The following is a 19,933-nucleotide window of genomic DNA, read 5'->3' on the forward strand; positions in this document are numbered from 1 at the left end:
CTTTCTTTCTTTCTTTCTTTCTTTCTTTCTTTCTTTCTTTCTTTCTTTCTTTCTTTCTTTCTGGGAAATGGAGGTATATATACTTTTTTCTTTGTGCACTTGCTTTTCCTTGGATGGTTTCATCACTGATGCCTATATTGTTTTAAAATCATTTACACAATTGCTTTAGAGAGGAGATTCAGAGCAGAATAGGAAATGAAAATCTATAAACAGAAAGACCCCAATTTAGTTTAAATATACTGGAATGTAGCTACAAAAAAAATGTAGAGGTCCTCTAAATTTATCAGTATTCAAAAGAAAATATTTTTGAGGGAGTTTCCATTACCTCTAAATGAACATTCATATAAATCTAGGAGAAATGAGATGAATACAGAAAATCAAAAGCAGAGCTCTTCATATAGTAGGCACTAAAGAAAATTACTGCTGAGGGGAAGATCAACCAGAAACGAGAAAAGGCATATTGAAAACAGTGAGAGGTTTTCACCCAAAAGTTCAGAATATTGACAAGATACCAGGAAGATGAATTACCTCCTATTTTAAAGAAACTCTGAATAAAATGTTATGCTAAGACAGAACTAGCTAATCTGTCTTCCTAAATGAAAGAAAAAGAAAAAAAAATGAAAGAGTATCCATTAAGTTCCAATAATATTTGTTGAAGAAAGTGTGTGAATTATATTTACGAACTACAAGTGTTATATTTCTTGTATATAAACAGCAGTTATATTCACATAACACAGAAGACTTCACGTACTAAATATTAAACCACAATTGAGATATTTAAGTGTAATGAATAGAGATTAAAACTCCTAAACATCATGATGATATTAATTTTTAGAGTTTTTCCCCCTAAGAGCTAGAATTTAAGGAAACAACCAGTTCCCTTTGAGTTACAAAAACACATTTGCAAGCTCTTCATAAGGTGAGACTTTTCCACCTTTGCACATTGGTGGTATCCGGCTGACTCCTACCGTTATTCATGCTGTCTCTAGCTAACAGCACACAAGGGCTACTCCCTCGCCCTCTAGCCAAGTTCAGCTCATGCAAAATTAGTATGTACAAGATGAGCAACATCAATCTGGTGCAGAGACTGAATAGGATATGCAAGGAAGGCACATGCTGAGGCATCTGCTCCTAACTGTCTGGACTCCTGGCCTTTCAAGGGCATTTGCCAGACATGTGGAAATATTAACTGAGCTAGATTTACTGCCTAGTCTCTTCTCGCTGTCTGGTGCACACTTCTTTCTTGAGACAAATCTGTTTTCTAACTTCAGCCCTGTCTGAAGACCAGGAATAAAGAAAGCCAAAAGCTCTGGACAGGTTGTGAATCAAAGGGAAATATCCATTCCTCACTTGATCCAAATAGAGCAATTTTCAAGAGAAAAAAAAAAATAAGTACTACCTTTAAATAAAATCTCTCCTTAGATATTTCTTGTCTTCCTTTGAAGAAGCTATATTTCCTTATTTACTAAATTGTCCTACTTTGAGGGTTCTTTGTTTAGTTCCTCAAAGAACAAAATGTCTTGTTCATTTACATACAGTTAACAGATGTTTCCACCAAACATAAAATTGGGAAATAGTTCTGAAACTCAATCCATTCATTGTAGCTTTGAAAATCCTGGCTAATAAGAATCCCCAAAGGATACGCTGCCAGTTGTTTATATGAACAGATTATGTTATAAAAACATGTTTATGAAAGACCATTCATCTTTTGTTTCCTGCATACTGAGTTTCAGTTTAACTATTATTTCTGAGACAAGCATTATAGGCCCCTATTATTTATCTATTTGTATTGTGATAAAACTGGGATTCATAAACAGACTGGCAGTATACATGTCAAGCTTGCTTTATTGTCTTGGTTCCGCTTAGCTTCGGAAGTTGAAAATAAAATCTGAGAGTGAAATATTCCTTCCAGAGGTCATTGTTTAATCTTCACTAGTCTGGCAGAGATCATTTTTTATTTTCATCCATTATTATGACGACAAGTCTATTATGCAAGTATCCTTCGAATCCTAACTGGTACAGTAATTTGTACCCTAATGCTGAAAGTCAACATTGGGGTACAAATCCTAAAGTAGTTAGCAACAAGGGATATAACTGATAGAGTCAGGTTTTTTTTTAAATAACCTACTAAATTGGGCTGTGAAAAACTAGCAAACTTAAATATATAAATATATATAAAACTGAGTGCACATTCTGAAATTACCTACCACATCCTGGCTCCAACTCCCTCATCCCCTTGTATCAGAAGACAACAAATCCTAGAATAAAATCCTTAGTAGAAGAAGGTTTTGCATTTTCAGGTGGTTTTTCAAGAGGATCTCAACTCTACAAATCACCCAAAATTTAGTTCACGGAGTGGAAAGTCAACGTTTACTCTATTAGTGAGACATTTTTAAAGATTAAAAAAGTAAAATACACCTCGTACTCAGCTGAAAGCTTTTCATCTGTAAATAACACTTGATCCAACACTGTCTGAGCTCTATGAGAAGATGGCACTTGACTTTTACCAAGCTGCAGGAGGAAGAGGGTTGTGAGGTGGAGTCCACAGTCGCCTTGCCTTCATCAAGCGCCTACGATGTCTCCAGCACCATTCTAGGTGCTGGGAATATAGTGGGGGTTGGGTGGAGACAGACAATAAATGATAAAATCTAAGATATTCTAAATGGTGATTATTGTAAAGGAGAAAAAAATTTCATCAGAGAAACAAGATACAAAATGTTGGTGGGGTAACATCTGATTGAGGGTGAGTGGGGAAGCTTCCCTGGGATGGGGATTTGGGATGCAGCCTGAGACACAGCTGATGGAAAAGAGCCTATGGGTATCAGTGCAAGAATATTCCAGGCAGAGGAAGCATCAAGGGCCAAGGGGTGACAGTGAGGGGGATGAGGTACTCATGAATATTCATTACCTGGATTCCCTGCTGTGCAAGCAACCATTGGCCACAGGGCCACCTGCACCTCTCTGAATCCAGCACCATGTTCGTGGTGCCCATGGGCTTCTCCCAGGCAGTGATGGTGTGGAGGATGATATAGTCCCTTTCTTGTGGCCTGCAGGACTCCTCTAATGGATGACTTAGAGGGCATCTCCTCAGACTGGCCCACACTCTGTTAGAATGACTGGGAGGCTGAGACCCTTCTAAACTAATTCTCTCTCCTTCCCTACTTCCTTTCATGGGTACCAGACCTTTGTCACCGTCTGGAGGCTCTGACTTCTAACTCCACTTTCTCCCTCCGCTCACAGGCACTGTGAGAACTGGGGACCCCTCAGCACCTAAAAACCCCTCCAAGTGCCTACACTGCAAGGCTACTAGGCAGGTTCCCAGGAAGACCCCAGACCCCACTGCACACCAGAACATTCACTCTTGATCTGCCTGACCCCTCATGCTAGGCCTTTGGCTTCCTGTCTTAGAGCCTTTACCAGAAGGCCCTGAGCCGTGAATATGCATCTCTGGGAGTTCACAAGGGTCTCTTCCAAGGACCTGAGAGCCATTCCTTTGAAATGGAATCGCCAGGAAAAACAGGGCCCCTGTCCTCGGTCTCTGTGGGAGGATGGAATCCTGGCTTCCCTCACTGTCGGCCAGCAGGCACAGCTGGCCTCACTGCATTCAAATGACCCGTCCTTGATAATTTTTCCCCTCTCTGACTCTACTGGCCGTCGTTCTCCCTTTAAAATGCTCAAACCACCTCTGCACAGATTAGAATGCAGCGGCTCGGCTCTTTCCCTGCTGTCAGTAGTTACTGAACGAAACCCGTCCACCATCTGATCTAGTGTCTGGCCATGTTTATCTTTTGACAGCTTCTCCCAACATATCGCCCGCCCTTCTCACCCCAATTTGGTATCCGTTTCCCAGAGCACCTCAACTACCTCAGGAGTCCAGTAAGTCTGGAGACTCTAAATGTGGCGTAGTGGCGGGGACAGAGCCCAGTAGATCAGGCCGTGGTGGGGACTAACACAGGGAGGAATACAATTCAAGCAGAGGAGTGGCATGACCGGCTTTTGTTGTTGTTGTTGTTAAACACTCCATTTTTTTTTTTAAGAGAGAGAGAATTTTTTTAATATTTATTTTTAGTTTTTTATGTGGTGCTGAAGATCGAACCAAGTGCCCCATGCATGTCAGGCGAGCGCACCCAGCGCCCCATGCATGCCAGGGGGGCGCACTACTGCTTGAGCCACATCCCCAGCTCCAGCTTTCCTTTTTTAACAGGATCTCTTTGCTGCTCAGGGGCCTGGGGGCAGGGAGGAGGAGCCCCAGACTATGGCAATAATCAAGAGGTGAAGTGGCTTACCCTATCAGAGGGTGCAGGAACTGGTCCCATGGGTATATTTTCAAGGAATTAAAAATATTTAGTTTTTTATTATTAAAAAAAAATTACTAATGAAAAAATGTGTATTGTGGGGAAAAATCAAATAGTCAATGAGGAAAATAGGCCATCAATCTAACCATATAGATGAATACTTATGGGTTACCCTGCAAGGGGTTACTTTTTGGGTTGGGAACTCAGTCTTGCTCATCTTATGCGTGGGTAGAAAAGCATGAGAAAATATCATCTTTTAGCTGCATATGAAGAGTTTTGTTGAGAATAGATAGGTGTGTGGAAATATAAATAATGCAAATAACTGAGGGATAAAATTTAAAATGACATGTTATTTGTCATAAGTTCCTGAATGAAATTTAACTCCAGGGAAAAATATTAAAATAAATTTTAGAAGATCTGATAACATATAATCCTCTGAGACTTACGATCTGAATCCCAAAGCATGATCAGTAGGTATGTTCTACCTGGACTACAAATAGTACCTCTGCTCAAGTCTTAGAGATTTATAATCATGAACTCCTGCACCTCCTTCAGCACAAACTAACTCATCAGAATAGTTGCTCTTAGTATTTAAAAACTTCATTAATTTCAACATTGATATTTTATGATTTCTTTTATTTCTTTTCTCTAAAAGTTGCATTAAAATACCTTTGATAGCACACTATAATCTATAATTGAATCCTTTATTTCTCTATCTCTACAGGATTTTTTTTTTAAATCAAACCTCCTCCATCTCTTAGATTTAAGATTTATTGCCAGTGAAGTGTCTTCATTCTTCACCTGAGCTTGATACCAGCACTTATCTGATGCTCCATATCATATAGAAGAAATGATTTATTAACTTGATCTGGGTTATAAAGCTAAACTGCAAATAACATTTTAAATCTCATTCCTCTTCTCTAAAATAAAAACAATTGGAAATTCAACAATTCTTTTAAATAGCTTAAAACTGAATTCTACTGAACAGAATATTACCCAACTCACAAAATCCATGACCTATTTTATTGTCACAAAGCGATTACTCTTCTTTTAGCTTTCCACTATTAATTAGTATTTGATTTATTACACTATGAAACTCAGTAAGGAATTTGAATTTAGAAACGTTGGTTACAGTATTGACCTACCACTTCTGAACAACATTTAACTAGCCTCTAATGTGATAACAAATCAAAACTGCAAAGGGATTTCCACATAGTTTGTGCCTAGAGCCCTCAGCACCCTGGTTGAACCACATGGCAACTCAGGCTATCTATACAGTGCATTATCAGGAAGCCACATGTCAAACAGCTGGAGTCCAAGCCATGAAAACTTAGATATTTGAGGCAGAACCTTGAGAGACATCTACAAACCCAGAAAGCCCAGCTGTGGGTTTGGATAAATGAACGGCCTGTTGACATCTTGACCAGCTTATTGTGGGGTAAGACTGGCCTCATAATCATCAAGGAAGGAAAGAAAGGAAAGCAGGTAAATGAGGGTCAAGAAGAAAAGGACTGAGTCATGGGGGGCAGATGGCACAATGCCCAAAGGCGCATTGAGAGGTATCAGTTAAGCAGTTTCCTGTGTGGTCGTCAATGGAAATCCTCTCCTGCTTCTCCCCACAAAATGGCATTGAAATCTACATGGCCCACGAGTGCTTGGAAGATATGAGTATGTGTGGGTGTAAACATTGCGTGGTTGAGGCCAAGGGACTAGAATGACAGGATGCTGGGTCTTGCTTCCACATTGCCCTAAAGGCTGCCCTTCCGAGGAAAGTCACAAATGAGTTTAAGTGACTGCTCCGACTCATCCACAGCAGTATTTACAGTGATTGTTTATAGTAAGGAATATGCTCATTTCTCACAGTCGTCTCACAAGAATTCGTTTACTAATGAAGCACTACTGCATACCATGTTCCAACACTGGGGGAAACCCCGGAGCTTCAAGTGGAGAGAGGAGTAGTGGGAGTCTGAGAGGAAAGGAAGGGCCTAGTAGGACAGGGGTTTAGACCACAGTAAGCACATTGAAAGGAAAGCGAGGAACAGGGAGATGGGAGAGTGAGAGCGAGGAAAGAAAGATGGAGACCAGGAAGAGATACACATGAGAGTTCATCTGTCAGAGCTGACAAATAAAGGCCATCTCTCCATAGACGGAGAGAGGCAAAACAGACTTGGGGTTTCAGGACTTTTATGGGGCAGGCTCAGGAATTAGAGCGAGGTGGGTCCTAAGGTGGGTGGTTAATGGTGGGGTTGGTATGCGGGAGTGGTGCGCCTTTCTCAGAAATGCCCTTGGGAGGGAAAACAAAATTTTTCTTAAAATGGCGGCTGTCACTTAAGATGGCTGTCCAGATGGTAAGCAAGAACCTTACGTCTGGTGTTTTATTTATTTTGTTTCTTTTGTTGTTGTTTGTTTGTTTGTTTTTTGCTTAATTTTCATTTTTAACTGAAAAATAATATATGTCTCTGTGGGGTAGAACATGATATTTTGACACATTTTTATAATATGGAATGATTAAATTGGGCTAATTAAAAAATCCATCACCAGGGAGTGGATGGGAAGAAGGGAGATGTTGATCAAAGGGTAAAAGAACATTAATTAACTTTAAGGAGAGGAGGTTAAAATTCATTTTTTTAAAAATTACTGGAAGTAAAAATTTAAAAAGAATATATTGATAATAGGCGAAATTTGATGAAATAGACTTGTTAGGAAGCTATTGTATTATTCCAGGCAAGAAAGGATGGATGGTAGCCTAGACCTGGGTAGAAGGGTTAGAACGAAGTAAATTCAAGATGTGAAGGGACATGGTAATTATTGTGTAGAGGGAAATGATGAGAGAGGAAGAGGTAAAGATCATGTCAGGGTTTTGACTTTGATCAGATAATTAACAGAATCATTTCCTAACAATAGAAAAATGAAGACACAAATAAATGAGTGGGGAATATTACTTTGAACTCTTTGAAATGTTCAAAGATATCTGATTGAAAATGTGAAGACATTTTATACATCAGTTTAGATTTTCAAATTTTGATCAAATCTAAAGATAAAGACTTGGGAGTCATTGCCACCCTAATTCATTATCCTCATTGTCACTGCCAACAAAACTGATTTTGTTTAAAGACACAATATACTCAACTAAAAGCTCACTCCTCAATATCCGTAACACATCAGGTTGGTCCCATGGCTCAGCCTGCTCCTGCAAGACACCCAAAAGAACTTTGGTAGGAACTTCAAGGACGGTTTTCCCTCTCCTAGCCAATGTGCACTCTTGTGCCCACACTATGGGTCTTCTCCTTTCCTTCTGCCTGGTTCTATGGAATGTGTGTCTGTGTCTCTCCAAATTTACATACTGAAATCCTAACCCCCAATGTGATGATATTAGGAGGTGGGGACTTGGGGAGGTGAGTAGGTCATGAGAGTGGAGCCACATGGAAGGAATTAGTACATTATGAAAGGGGCCCCAGACAGCTCTCTTACCTTCTTCCTACCATTGGAAGATATAATGAAAAGTCATCCATCTGTAGCCTAGAAGAGGGTCCTCACTAGAACTCCAAACACACTGACATCCTGCGCTCAGACTTCCAGCCTCCAGAACCATGAGCAATATGTGTCTGTGGTTTATAAGCTACCCAGTCTGCGGAAATTTTGTTATAGCAGCTCGAACTGACTAAGACACCTTGAAATCATGATGTGTCTGGTAATACAGCAGCTATATGGCCACAACATTCTGAATGTAACTCTAATTGAAGTGATAGGAATGCAGGTGATGTGGAGCGAGGAGTGAATATGTTTGAAGACAAATTCTAAGAAACTTCAAAATGAAATGCTTGATAAGAGGAGAAAATGCTGGAAGAATAAAGTGAGATTGAATAGCTAAAATGCTAGATGAAAATTGACAACATGAAGAGAAAAAGAATATGAAAGAAGGGGATGTTTTAACAAAGAAGTAGTGTGTCATTTTCAATGATGTAAAGAAATTAATAAAGTAATTGATAACTTCCATCTAAAACAACAAGATAAATAAGCAGAATTTAATACAATGTATAGGACATTTCAATGATTAAACCAGATGTAACCATTAAAATCTGCCCCAGTTGAACTATCAACCCATCCTGTAACATGAATGAAACCTTTGGGATATTATTTTTTCTTCCTTGCCTTTACTCTTTCCTCTGGTTTCTCTATTTGTTCACCCTCCTTGAGAATCTTCTCATAGCCATAGCAAGTCCTCAGTCCCATTCGCAGCAAAGGGAATTGAGTGTTTGGGATGTTTAACTGTTAATTTTATATTTTTTTCTGAGATATCAATACACTGGAAGTCATGATTCTACAGAAAATCCTGGATAATCACATAGTAAATGTCAATCTTCATCTGATAGAGAAAAGTCTACCATCAATATTGAAGGGAAGAAGATCCCCAACCAGCACATTTACAATAGTCCTCTGTGTTAAAAAAAAAAAAAAAAATTCTTACTACCTGGACATAACTTTTCCCAGCAGGCAGACCATCTGAGAATATGACCACAGTTATTTACTATCATTACTGCTGAGAGATGTGTAAAAAGATAGATCATTGGATCCCTTTTATGGTTAGGGAGAAGGCATTTTATAAAGATGAATGTCATAGAACATTTATTTTTACTTCAGGCCATGCCCACTGTACGGGAGCCAATAAAATATTCATTTTCTGCTGTCCTCCCTTCGTTTGGGGGTAATGGGCTGTCATAAAGAGCAATAAAACATCATTACACTAAGGAGCTTTGAGACAGGGGATCCAGCTCTCTTGAAGTCAGGAGTGTCTCTGGGACATTCTTGTACTGTGTGCTTGGTGACCAATTCAGTCCCTGACTGACACCATGAGGGTCTCTGGTTGCTCTAACTCTTGTTTTTTTTTTTCCTGGAAAGTGAATTTCTGGCAGGTTTGACATTCTGAGATTTGGTGAGGAGTATTGGCAAGCTGCTTGGATGGCTTGCCTTTGAAGAAGACAACATCAGTAACTCCTGGAGTAATTCTGTACTGGTTTTCTGTTGCTTAGTTAACAATACAACACCTGTTTATAATCTCACAGTTTCTGTAAGTTCAAACTCCAGGCACAGCACAACCGGAGTTTGTTGTTGTTTGTGTGTTTTGTTTTGATACTGGGTATGGAACCCAACGGTGCTCTACCACTGAGCCATTTCCAGCCATTTTTATGTTTGTTTATTTATTTTGACGCAGGGTCTACTTAGTTGTTGAGGATGGCCTGAACTTGGAGTTCTCCTACCTCAGCCTACAGAGTCACTGGTATTATAGGCAGGCGCCACCACACCGGGCTGTCCTCAGGGTCTTATAGGACTAAAATCAAAGTCCTGCCTGACTTCAGAATCATCTGGAACTTGATGCCCTCTTCCAAGGTCATACCAGTTGTTGGAAGAACTGGGCTCCTACTAGTTGTAGGACCACACCCCAGGTTTTTATTGGAGATTAAATAGATCTCCTATCAGGACCATGTTCAGCTCCTAGTTATATGGCCTCCATGGATGGTTCACAACATGGCTCCTAACTTTCTTCTTAGCCATCAGGAAAGAGAGTGTCTCTCCTGCTTCCAATCTCTCCTTTAAGGGCCTCACCAAATTAGGTCCAGTTCACCCAGGAAAATCTGCATTTTAATTTACTGAAAGTCAATAGATCAAAGGTCTTGATTATACCTGCAAAATCCATTTCACCTTACAATTTAATATGATCTCATATATGAAATCTCATTATATGCCTAAGTCCCACTAACACCCAGGAGAGGGTGTTGCATAGGGTGTCTACACAGGGGAGGGGATCTTGGGGTCATCTCAGTCTTCTGCCTTCCACACAATTCTCGTCAAACTAAAGAGTGTTCTCCAGGCGTGATTGGTCATGTCCTTATTCTGCTTCATTTTTTAGTAGGATTTATCACGGTCACATACCATCACTGGTGTGTTTCCTTATTAACTATCTTTCCCACTAGAAGACTGCTCTTATTCCTCCTAATGCACCTGCACGTACCTGGCACTCAATGAGTATTGCTTAAATGAGTAAACTAATTAAAAGATGATCAACTGGGTAAATGGGGAATTAAAATTCAGGGTTCTACATCCTCATAGATCACTTCTGCCCTGTGTACTGCCCACTAGAAAATGAAAAACATCTATGATTCCAATTTCCCTCTCCTTCAAGACAGCAGGTCTACAGACCTCTCCCTAGGTTAACATGGACTTCATTTCTAGTAGTGCTTTGTATAATTAATTCAACAACCATTCACTTTTCTCCCTATTCCGTGTTGTAATTGCTAAGAGAAATTGTATATTTTTTCTCTAAGCAACCCATACATTGAGCTCAAGATAGTTTACAGGTCTAAAGTTATGCACACACACACATGAAGAGCCAGCCTGCTCCTTCCACACCATCCACCCTAATAGATTAGCAGCTTTGCTTCTAATCTATATAGAAATAATGCATATCAGCCGTTATTTCTTGGCCACAGTTTTGAGTAGTGTGTGTTTTGTTGTTGACAATCCACCTCCTCCTCTTGGATGGAAAATATGACACCTTGTGGAAGAACTCAAGCACAGTGATCCAGATCACCAGCAGGTAGCTTCCCTGCTTTGGGGTCCTGAGTGGTTGTCGTTTTGTTTTGTTTTTCTTATGATAGATTCTGAATGGCAGGAGCAGGACCCAGCAAAGGACTGCAGTTTTGGCTTATCAGGGTTGAGTTGGCTGAAGTGCTAGTATTGTGGTCTCAACAAACACAGGGATGGAGACAGTTCTTTGGGAGAACTTGACTGATTTGAAGTTACTAGGCTGCTATGGAAAGTATAGGGAAATGCAAACAGACAGTGCATAATGGAAGCATTTTATTGACTGAGAGTGATGCTAACCTGGCATTCCTCCTCTCCAGTTCCTCCAGCTCCAGGGCCATTTGTCATTTTACTTACTCTCTTACACATTCTGAGCTGCTTCTTCAACCTGCCTCCCCCATGCCTAGGTCAATGATTACTTAGCTGCCCTCTTTTCCAGCCCATCTCTGCTCTTCTTGATTGTTTAATCAACCCGTCACTGAATTCACTCTCCAAGACTACCCCATGGTATTCTGCAAGCTGCATGATATTATGTAGCTCCCCCTTTGGGTGTCAGTTCTAATGTCAAGGGACTTTGTGACACTGGAGCAATTATTCAATCTCTTGGATTGCCTATTTTATTGTCTGTAAAGCCTTTTAAACAGTTCCGTATTACCTTGTAGTGATGTTGAAAGGATCAGACAAAAGTAACATATGGCTGCGGCAAGAGGATTGAGTTCAAAGCCAGCCTCTCAGCAACAGCAAGGTGCTAAGCAGCTCATGAGACCCTGTCTCTACATAAAATACAAAATAGGGATGGGGATGTGGCTCAGTGGCTGAGTGCACCTGAGTTCAATCCCCAGTACCCCAAACCTCCCCAAAAAGTAACACATAAACATAGTTTATAAAGTGCAAACTAAAAGCACAGCACAGGCATGTCATTATTAGAATGTGAAAACACAAACTGTGGCTGTGGCTTCGGACCCAAGTTTCATGGACCGCCACAATCATCCCCTAGGGATTGGGCGAGTCACACCATGCGTGGCCTATAATCCCTCCAATTTCCATGATAATTTGCTTTTACTATTTCCATGATTTTCCATATGCCTTACCTCTTGAAACGGGTGGCCCGAAGAAGGGGTCTGTTCCTTGTTGCGTCTGGCACTGTCTGAGAAACCAAGTGGCTTCCTCCACTTTGTTGGCTCACCCTCCAGAGTTCTTGCGAGGGAGGGACATAACACAGGTAGTTAGATTCTCATCACTGCAGACAGACTCAGGACCACTTCACAGAGGTAGACCCTTGGCTGGGCGCAGTGATGCACACCTGTAATGCCAGCAACTCAGGAGGCTGAGGCAGGAGGAGCACAATCCAAAGCCTGTCTCAGCAAATTAGCAAGGCCTTAAGCAACTAGTGAAATCCTGTCTCAGGAAAAAAAATAAATAAATTAAAAGGGCTGAGTATGTAGCTCAGTGTTTAGCTCCCTGGAGTTCAATCCTGGGTACAAAAAAAGTGGACTTTAGTCTGGTAAAGAGGCAGGTCTGAGACAGCCAGTACTCAGCTCAATGTCATCTCCACAGAGCTATTGAATGACCAAATCCTCCATTCTTAAAGTATAAGTTCAGTGGAGCAAAGACACCATCTGACCGCTCAGCTCAGAGCTACCGTACCAACCAACAATGATTGAACGTCTTTGTTAACAATGAAGTTTACTGAATCCTCCATTATTAGAAAAACTGGAACTCTGGGTCATTAGGCCACTGTTAAAGCAATTTCTACTTTGGCATCACTTTCGTAAGTATTTAAAAAGGTTTTCCCATTAGCAATTTGTACAATTCTCTTCTTATGATCTTGAAAGCTTGGGCAGCTGCACCAATACAATCTTCAAAGCCATTTCTCTTTGGAAATGAATGTCAAGGATTAGTAAGAGTGAGGCAAAAGATAAAAATAGAGGAAGCAAGGGTGAGAATAGACAGACAATAAATAAAAATACAGTTGCAAGGCTCCATTTAAGTATAAAATCCTTTTTTTTGTACCAGAAAGTTAACATAGGAGTTCTTACTTAACCACTAAGCCACATCCCCCAGCCATTTTTTATTTTTTTTTTATTATTATTTTTATTTTACACAGGCTTTCACTAAGTTGCTGAGAGTCTCACTAAATTGCTGAGGTTGTCCTTGCACTTGTGACCCTCCTGCCTCAGCCTCCAAAGCCACTGGGATAAAGTGTTCTTAAAGGTAAAATTCTTTAACAATCAAGTCTGTAATGCAGGTTTAGGTCATGCATGGAGACCAAGGATTGGCCCATTGTGTATATTTTTCAGCCAGAGCCTGAATATTATTGAATTATGATGAAAGAAGGATAAATAGAACACTTGTTTCAACACACACAAACATAGAAGCTATGAAGAGAGCCTGTGTTCATCTCTTTGTGTTGAAGGAGATGTGAGAAGTGGAAATTTCTGATAATAACACACTCTGCTGAATGCAGAACAGAACGAGGGAACTGGCTGGGGAAGGGCAGGATCTCTCAAACATTTTTGCATGAATGGGAGAAATGTATTTGACATTGTATTGCACATATGACTCAGTGAGACCTGCCCCCCTTCCCCACACATACACACATGACAGAAACAAAAATGTATAGAGTGATGCGCAGCCCTACATTATGTGACCTAAGCTTGCATTTACTATTCTTATCTATTTACTTTTCATAAAATATAATGTGGATCATCCACAGTGGATGATCATCGACATTGGATATGGCCCTGCCGTAGTCAGCTTTTTTGTAGCTGTGACCACAAGACCTGACAAGAAAAACAAAGAGAGGAAAAGTTTATTTGGGGCTCACATTTTCAGAGGTCTCAGTCTATAGCTCTTTGACTCCATTGCTTTGGGCCAAGGTAAGGCAGAACGTCATGGTGACAAGGTGTGGTGGAAGAAAGCAGGTCAGAACATGGCAACCAGGAAGCAATGAGCCTCTGCTCACCAAAACATAAACCCCAAAGGCACATCTCCAGGGACACACCTCCTCCAGCCACAGTTAGGGCCCAGCTAATCCCTGTCAGGAGATAATGCACTGGTTAGGTTAAGGCTCTCCTAACCCAATCATCTCACCTCTAAATCTGCTTGCATTTTCTTGCACATGAGCTTTTGGGGGACTCCTCATGTCCAAACCATAACACACTTTGAGAAATGCTGATCAAAAGACTCATGAACAAGGAAATGTGTCTGAGAATTATAATGTGTCTGCTCTGCCCTCTGCCCTCCTCCTCAGAAGTGAAGTTTTTCCATCTGGGAAAGGATGGGATTAGGATGGGGAATTAGGATAAGAAGTCATTTGGATACTCAGCTTCTCTTGTGTTCAGAGAAGTCCAAATCTTTCCTCATTGATCCTTTAACAACCGGATACTGGTCATCACCGCCATCTACTGTTTTAAAGACCATTGGTGCCTGGTGTGTGTCATACACTTCTTCTAAGAACAAATCTGGGGACTTTTTTTTTTTCTACTTTTTGATAATTTCTTTTTTTCTTTTCCAATAAAAACACTTTATAAAGGAAAACATCTTAGAAATATTCTCAGTGAATTGAACAGAATGTACCTTTGTTGTTAGGTGCTCAGAATGTTTCTAATTGATAGAAACAGACTTACCTTAATTGTAACTTTAATGTTCAGGATTTAGTACAATATTCTGGGAAGGGAGAGAGCTACACAAATAAAGAAACTTTAAAGAACAGTATTTGTTCCCGTGTTTTCACAAGGTAGCTTTTAAAATGCCTGAGCTATAATATATACTACCAGTCCATTAATTGCCAACATCTTATTCTATACTGGAAAACAAAAATCTATCATTGGCTTTTGCTGACAAGAAAGAAAAGCACACTCATAATTGCAAGATACTTGCTAAGTAATAGAAACTTTGTTGTTGTTTTTCTTTTTTCTCTAATAGTGGGTCTAGTCACCAGCCAGGATAAAACCATTGTTGATTTGATTTCATTGATGTAGTCAGAAAATCCATCTACATGATTGTCAAGGTTCCCTGTAATATCCAGACTCTTATCAAAAGCACCCTTTCTCACCTCTATTACTGCTCCAGCTTTCGGTCTGGCTCCTCTACGCCAGGTGTATTCTGTTATTTAGTTTACTTACTATTCCTGTCCAGGTATATTCTTCACAGCTTCTAACTGATGTCCCCAAACTTTCTAACCCCACTTACTGTGACATTGTGACATACTATCTTTGCATGTGGAAGATCTGTCATAAGGCAGAGTACTACAGCTTACCTATTCTTCAGGGATCAACTGAAATGTTATTATTCATTCAATAATTTGTACATTCTGCAATATGAATTTATTATACACATATTATATGTGATTGACTCTGTTAGGGCCCGGGTATGGATGGATGGACACACACACATGAAAGGACTCCTGACTTGTTAAAGGAAGTACAGGGTGGTTTTCTGGGTTTTCATAAGGGGAACATTTACAACTAATTTATTGGAATCCAGGAAGTCTTTGGAATAAATAACATTCAGGCTCAAATCGAGATGGGTGAAAAATAGAAGGGAAAAAGCATGTGTGACAAATCTGAAGTTGAAAGTCAAGCACAGCAATTTCAAGGAAGTAAAGGCAAGGTGGATGGTGAGTTCAGATTTTGGCATGCTGGATTTTTGGTATCTGTGGGACAGCCAAAAGAAGAGGTCTTGTGCACAGTGGGATAGTGGGACCTGAGTATCAAAGGAGAAGCGGGAGCCTCTGTTGTGGATGTTGTGAGTCTGCGTCGTTAGATGATAACTGGAACCATGGAAGGGGTGGTATTCACAGATGCTGAGGAGAAGACTGGAATCACCCCCGGAAAACACACAACTTCAATAGGAAAAAGTGGGGATCCCTCACATAATCACACAGAACAACCAGAGTTTATGGAAAAACCAAAGTGTGCATTGTCACAGAGGCAGTGTGAAAAAAACGTGCTATAAAAAAGGTTTAAGGGAGCAATGCTCCCAAGCAATCAAGCCAGGTGAGGAGTGAGAGGTGCTGATTTATAAGATTCCCGTAGGTACTGGTGTGCCCGGGGAAGGTCCTCGTTTGTGCTATAAGGGTGTCATCATGAGTAGCCAGCCCATCTTTTATTCTCCTATTTTTCCCATTTTAGATGACAAGTGATTGAACTATCATTGGTATAATTTGTGGTGCTAAGTAATCTAAAAACTATCAGGCCATAGGCTGAGAATTAAGTTACAGAAATTAAAATAGAAACACAGTTAACGCAGTTCTTTGGATTGGTGGTGGCCACAAAAGGGAGAGATTAGCTGAGAAGGTAATGGATAAGAGGGAGGGTGAGATTAAGGACCATGTTTGAATGTTGCTGGGAAGTAAAGTATATTCAAAGAAAATGTGATGACTGGAAAGAACTTTCATAGAAGACAGGGAAAGGTTGAAAACACAAGAGACAAGCATTGACAACACTTCCATTTAGCCCACTTTCTCAAAAGCCTCCTTGATTCCTCCTTGGGAATCCTTTCAGGTTAACAAGAACAGCACCACATCCTCATTGCATGTTTATTTGTAAAGAAATCACTCTTATGTTCTCACAAGTATGAATGTTGTTATAGAATTTCCAATGGAATATGTGAAATTAGGACATAACAATATAATTGGACTTTGTGTACCAGGAGTGGATAGAATTCTGAACCCAGTGAAAAAATACTTGGGCTTCAATCCCAATTCAGTACCTTTCAGTGGTGTGACCTTGGAAAACTGACTTACCCTTAAACTCTATCTATAATACAGGGATGCTGTGGCCTGCCCTGAATGTAGACGGCTTCTGTGAGAATTAGGTCAACAAGGCACATGAACACACATCTAACCAAATGCAGATTATGAACCATCAGAAGCACTGGGGCTGTCTCTGTGATCCATGAAATTCACATGACTCATGAAAGTGGGTTCATGCTGATGCAAGAGAGAGGAATCAAGAATGGAACAGAAGATAGGAAGAGCAATCTAGAGTCAGATGTCAATCAAATAGAACTCAACTCATAAACAGCATTCATCAATCAAGGGTTTGAGGGCTTTCTGTTTTGTTTTGTTTTATTGGTTTGTGGGAATGTCTCCCACACATTCTCCACCAAACACATACACATCTCACGATCAAATTCCTAGGATCTATCCTGGAATTTAAAAAAAATACAGAAAGAAAGAAAAACAGCCAGCTTAATATCTGCATCAGCAATACCTAAGACTTATATACAGTGAAACTTAAATCACATTTTGTTCAATAACTTTCACTATATTTCCCAAGGCAGGGAAAATATAGAAGTTTACACCTAAGTTATAGCCTTTCCCCCCCATTAATTCTGAGATGACCAAAACTGCAATGCCAGTGTTCAAGTAATTCAAGAAATTAGAGTTTTACTCCAGGCTATCATTAGACATTTGACTATTTTCAAGCTAATCTACTTTTAATTTTGTTCTAGGGAATAATAAAGTTTTAGCTCTCCATCTTGAATCATCTCACCCTGCCCAGGGTGTCCCTCCTCCCAGTGACTCCATCTGATAGTTGCAGATGAGCACATTTCCAGGCGTGTTTTGCAAAGATATGTCTGGAAGTGAGCTCACTTTGAATCTCTGCTTTTGCAATTTAAAAGAGGCCATTAACATGTTTTAGCAATGGGACACTGTCGAAATCTGCTTCTCCCACTGTCCTTCTCTGAAAAGACCCACAAGGGTGGCAGTGCAGGCCAGGCCAAGCAGAACTCTCCATCCCTGGTTCAATGAAATACCAAAGAATACAGGAGCCAACTTACAATAATTAGGGGGCTTATTATTCTGGGACGTTTTATCCAGACTTGCTGCTTTTCCCACTATTGCAATTTAAATGACAGTAAAATATTCAGAAAACAGACGCAGCCTACGGAACAGTCATGCCCTTTCTCTGTGGCATTCCTTCTCCTCTCGTGTGGTCAGGACAAAGGCTTGCTCCATAGTCCAGTTGGAGAATGGAAATTATTCTAGTTCAATGATGGTCATTCTGCTCTTTTGCCAGTAGAAATGTTTGCCAGTAGTCAGTACAGAAATAGGAATATGATGTAAGTCCCAGTCAATACAATAGGGAAGAGAATAAACTCCAAGTCTTCTGAAAAAGGTTTTTTAAATTATTATCCAATGACATTCAAACAAGAGCCATATCAATATCTATATCTTTATCTCTGATAAATATGTTTGACTTTCGGGTTGTCTTGAAAGTTGTTTTGTTTGTTTGAGAGTTTTTGCTTTTTTTTTGTTTGTTTGTTTTTGTGTTTTGATTTTTACTGTTTGGTGAGGCCATGTGGACAGTTATCTAAGGGTTTGACACCTGAAGCTGTGGCTGCTGTTCTTTGGCCATATGGGGCATGCTGGAGGATGATGGCCAAAATGGTTATGTACTAGAGTGGTTATGTAGCAGAGCAGACATTTAAGAATCTTTCCTTAGGACCTCAGGTCATTATCTAATTAAAATTGCCAGCTCACTTCAAATCCCCTTCTCCTTCCTCAATCTCCCGTATGTTTGTATTTATTTTTTTCATTTGTTTGTTGACAGAGTGTTACTTGCTGTGTTGCCCAGGCTGGTCTCCAATTCTTGGCTTAAATGATCCTCCTGCCTCACTCAGCCTCCCTAATAGCTGAGACGACAAGTGTGTACCACCTCACCCAGCCAACGTGGTCTCTTGATCTACATGAGGCATTAGGGTTTCTTAACTCAAATCTTATTTTGTTCTGATAATAGCTTACGATCAATGATTAAATAAATTGTCCTATTTTTGAAAATCCTTTTTTAAATTATTTACAACTATTTTCCATAGATTATATATGTGTGTGTGTGTGTATACATAGAGAGAGAGAGAGAGAGAGAGAGAGAGAGAGAGAGAGAGAGAGAGTATCTTCTATACACTTTTTAATTTAAAACTTCTCCTGAGGCTTAAAATTGCCATCGTTTGTTTTTTTATGAACTTAACCTACCATCTCTTCTTATTTCTGCTATAAACTAATTTTCCAGTGATTTTTCATGTGTCAACCTTTTTCTTGGCCTTTTTTCTTTTATCAGAGCCTTACCCCAGGCACCATGACATAATTGCTCTCACTAGCACTGTTAGTAGAGAGTGATCATTTTCCTTGGTTTGTATTTCATGTAGCAGTCACACACATGCATGCATGCACATGTGCATGCGCACGGGCACACACACACACACACACACACACACACACACATACACACACACACACACTCTGTATGAGTTAAAGAGCATGACATTTGAGCAAGAGAACAAGAGAATACTGCTGCTCTTCGCACTCTCCACAACAGCCGTGAGCATCTTTTTCTGGAAGTCTATTCAATCCAGCTGAACCAGTCTCCTTTGAGTGCCCGTGTTTATGTCCAGGATTCCATGACACTCCTGTAGTGCTTTAAAGATTCAGCATCAAGCTCCTCGTTCGCATACCTGCATCAACACAGGTGCCTCTAACTTGAATTTTAACTTGAATATGAGAGTGTCATATTTGAATTTCAAGTTAGTCACTCTGGAGGCTTATTTTAAAATGGATTTGAAGGAGACACATCTGGTGTCCAGGAGGCCCTTTGGGAAACTGTGACAGTGATCCAGAAATACTCAATGAGTGTTTAAATGGAAAGGGATATCAGTCATGGAAAGAGGAGACAGAGTCAAGAAATGCCTTAGAAATAAAATCACTGAGGGTTGGTCTCTGATGAGATGCAGAAAGTGAAAAAGGCAAAATCATAAATGCTCCCTAGGCTTCTAGCCTGAGAGAGGGGCCAGGGAGAAGAGAGAGCAATACAGGAGTAGGAGCAGCTAGTGTTACCTGCGCACTCCCCCCTACTGAGATTCATACACGTCTGTGAAGTCACACTTCAACGTGGCTTTCATGTTACTTTCATTTCATCCCCACAAGAAACCAAGGAGAAATTTTATTATTTTCATTGTCAAGAGAAAAACAGGTGGTATAAAAATGTTAAATATCTTACGTAAGTCACATATTTGGGAAATGATGGAGCAAGCATTTATCCTTGGGCACTCTA

This window comes from Ictidomys tridecemlineatus, chromosome 7, assembly GCF_052094955.1.
Source record: "Ictidomys tridecemlineatus isolate mIctTri1 chromosome 7, mIctTri1.hap1, whole genome shotgun sequence".
NCBI lineage: Eukaryota > Metazoa > Chordata > Mammalia > Rodentia > Sciuridae > Ictidomys > Ictidomys tridecemlineatus.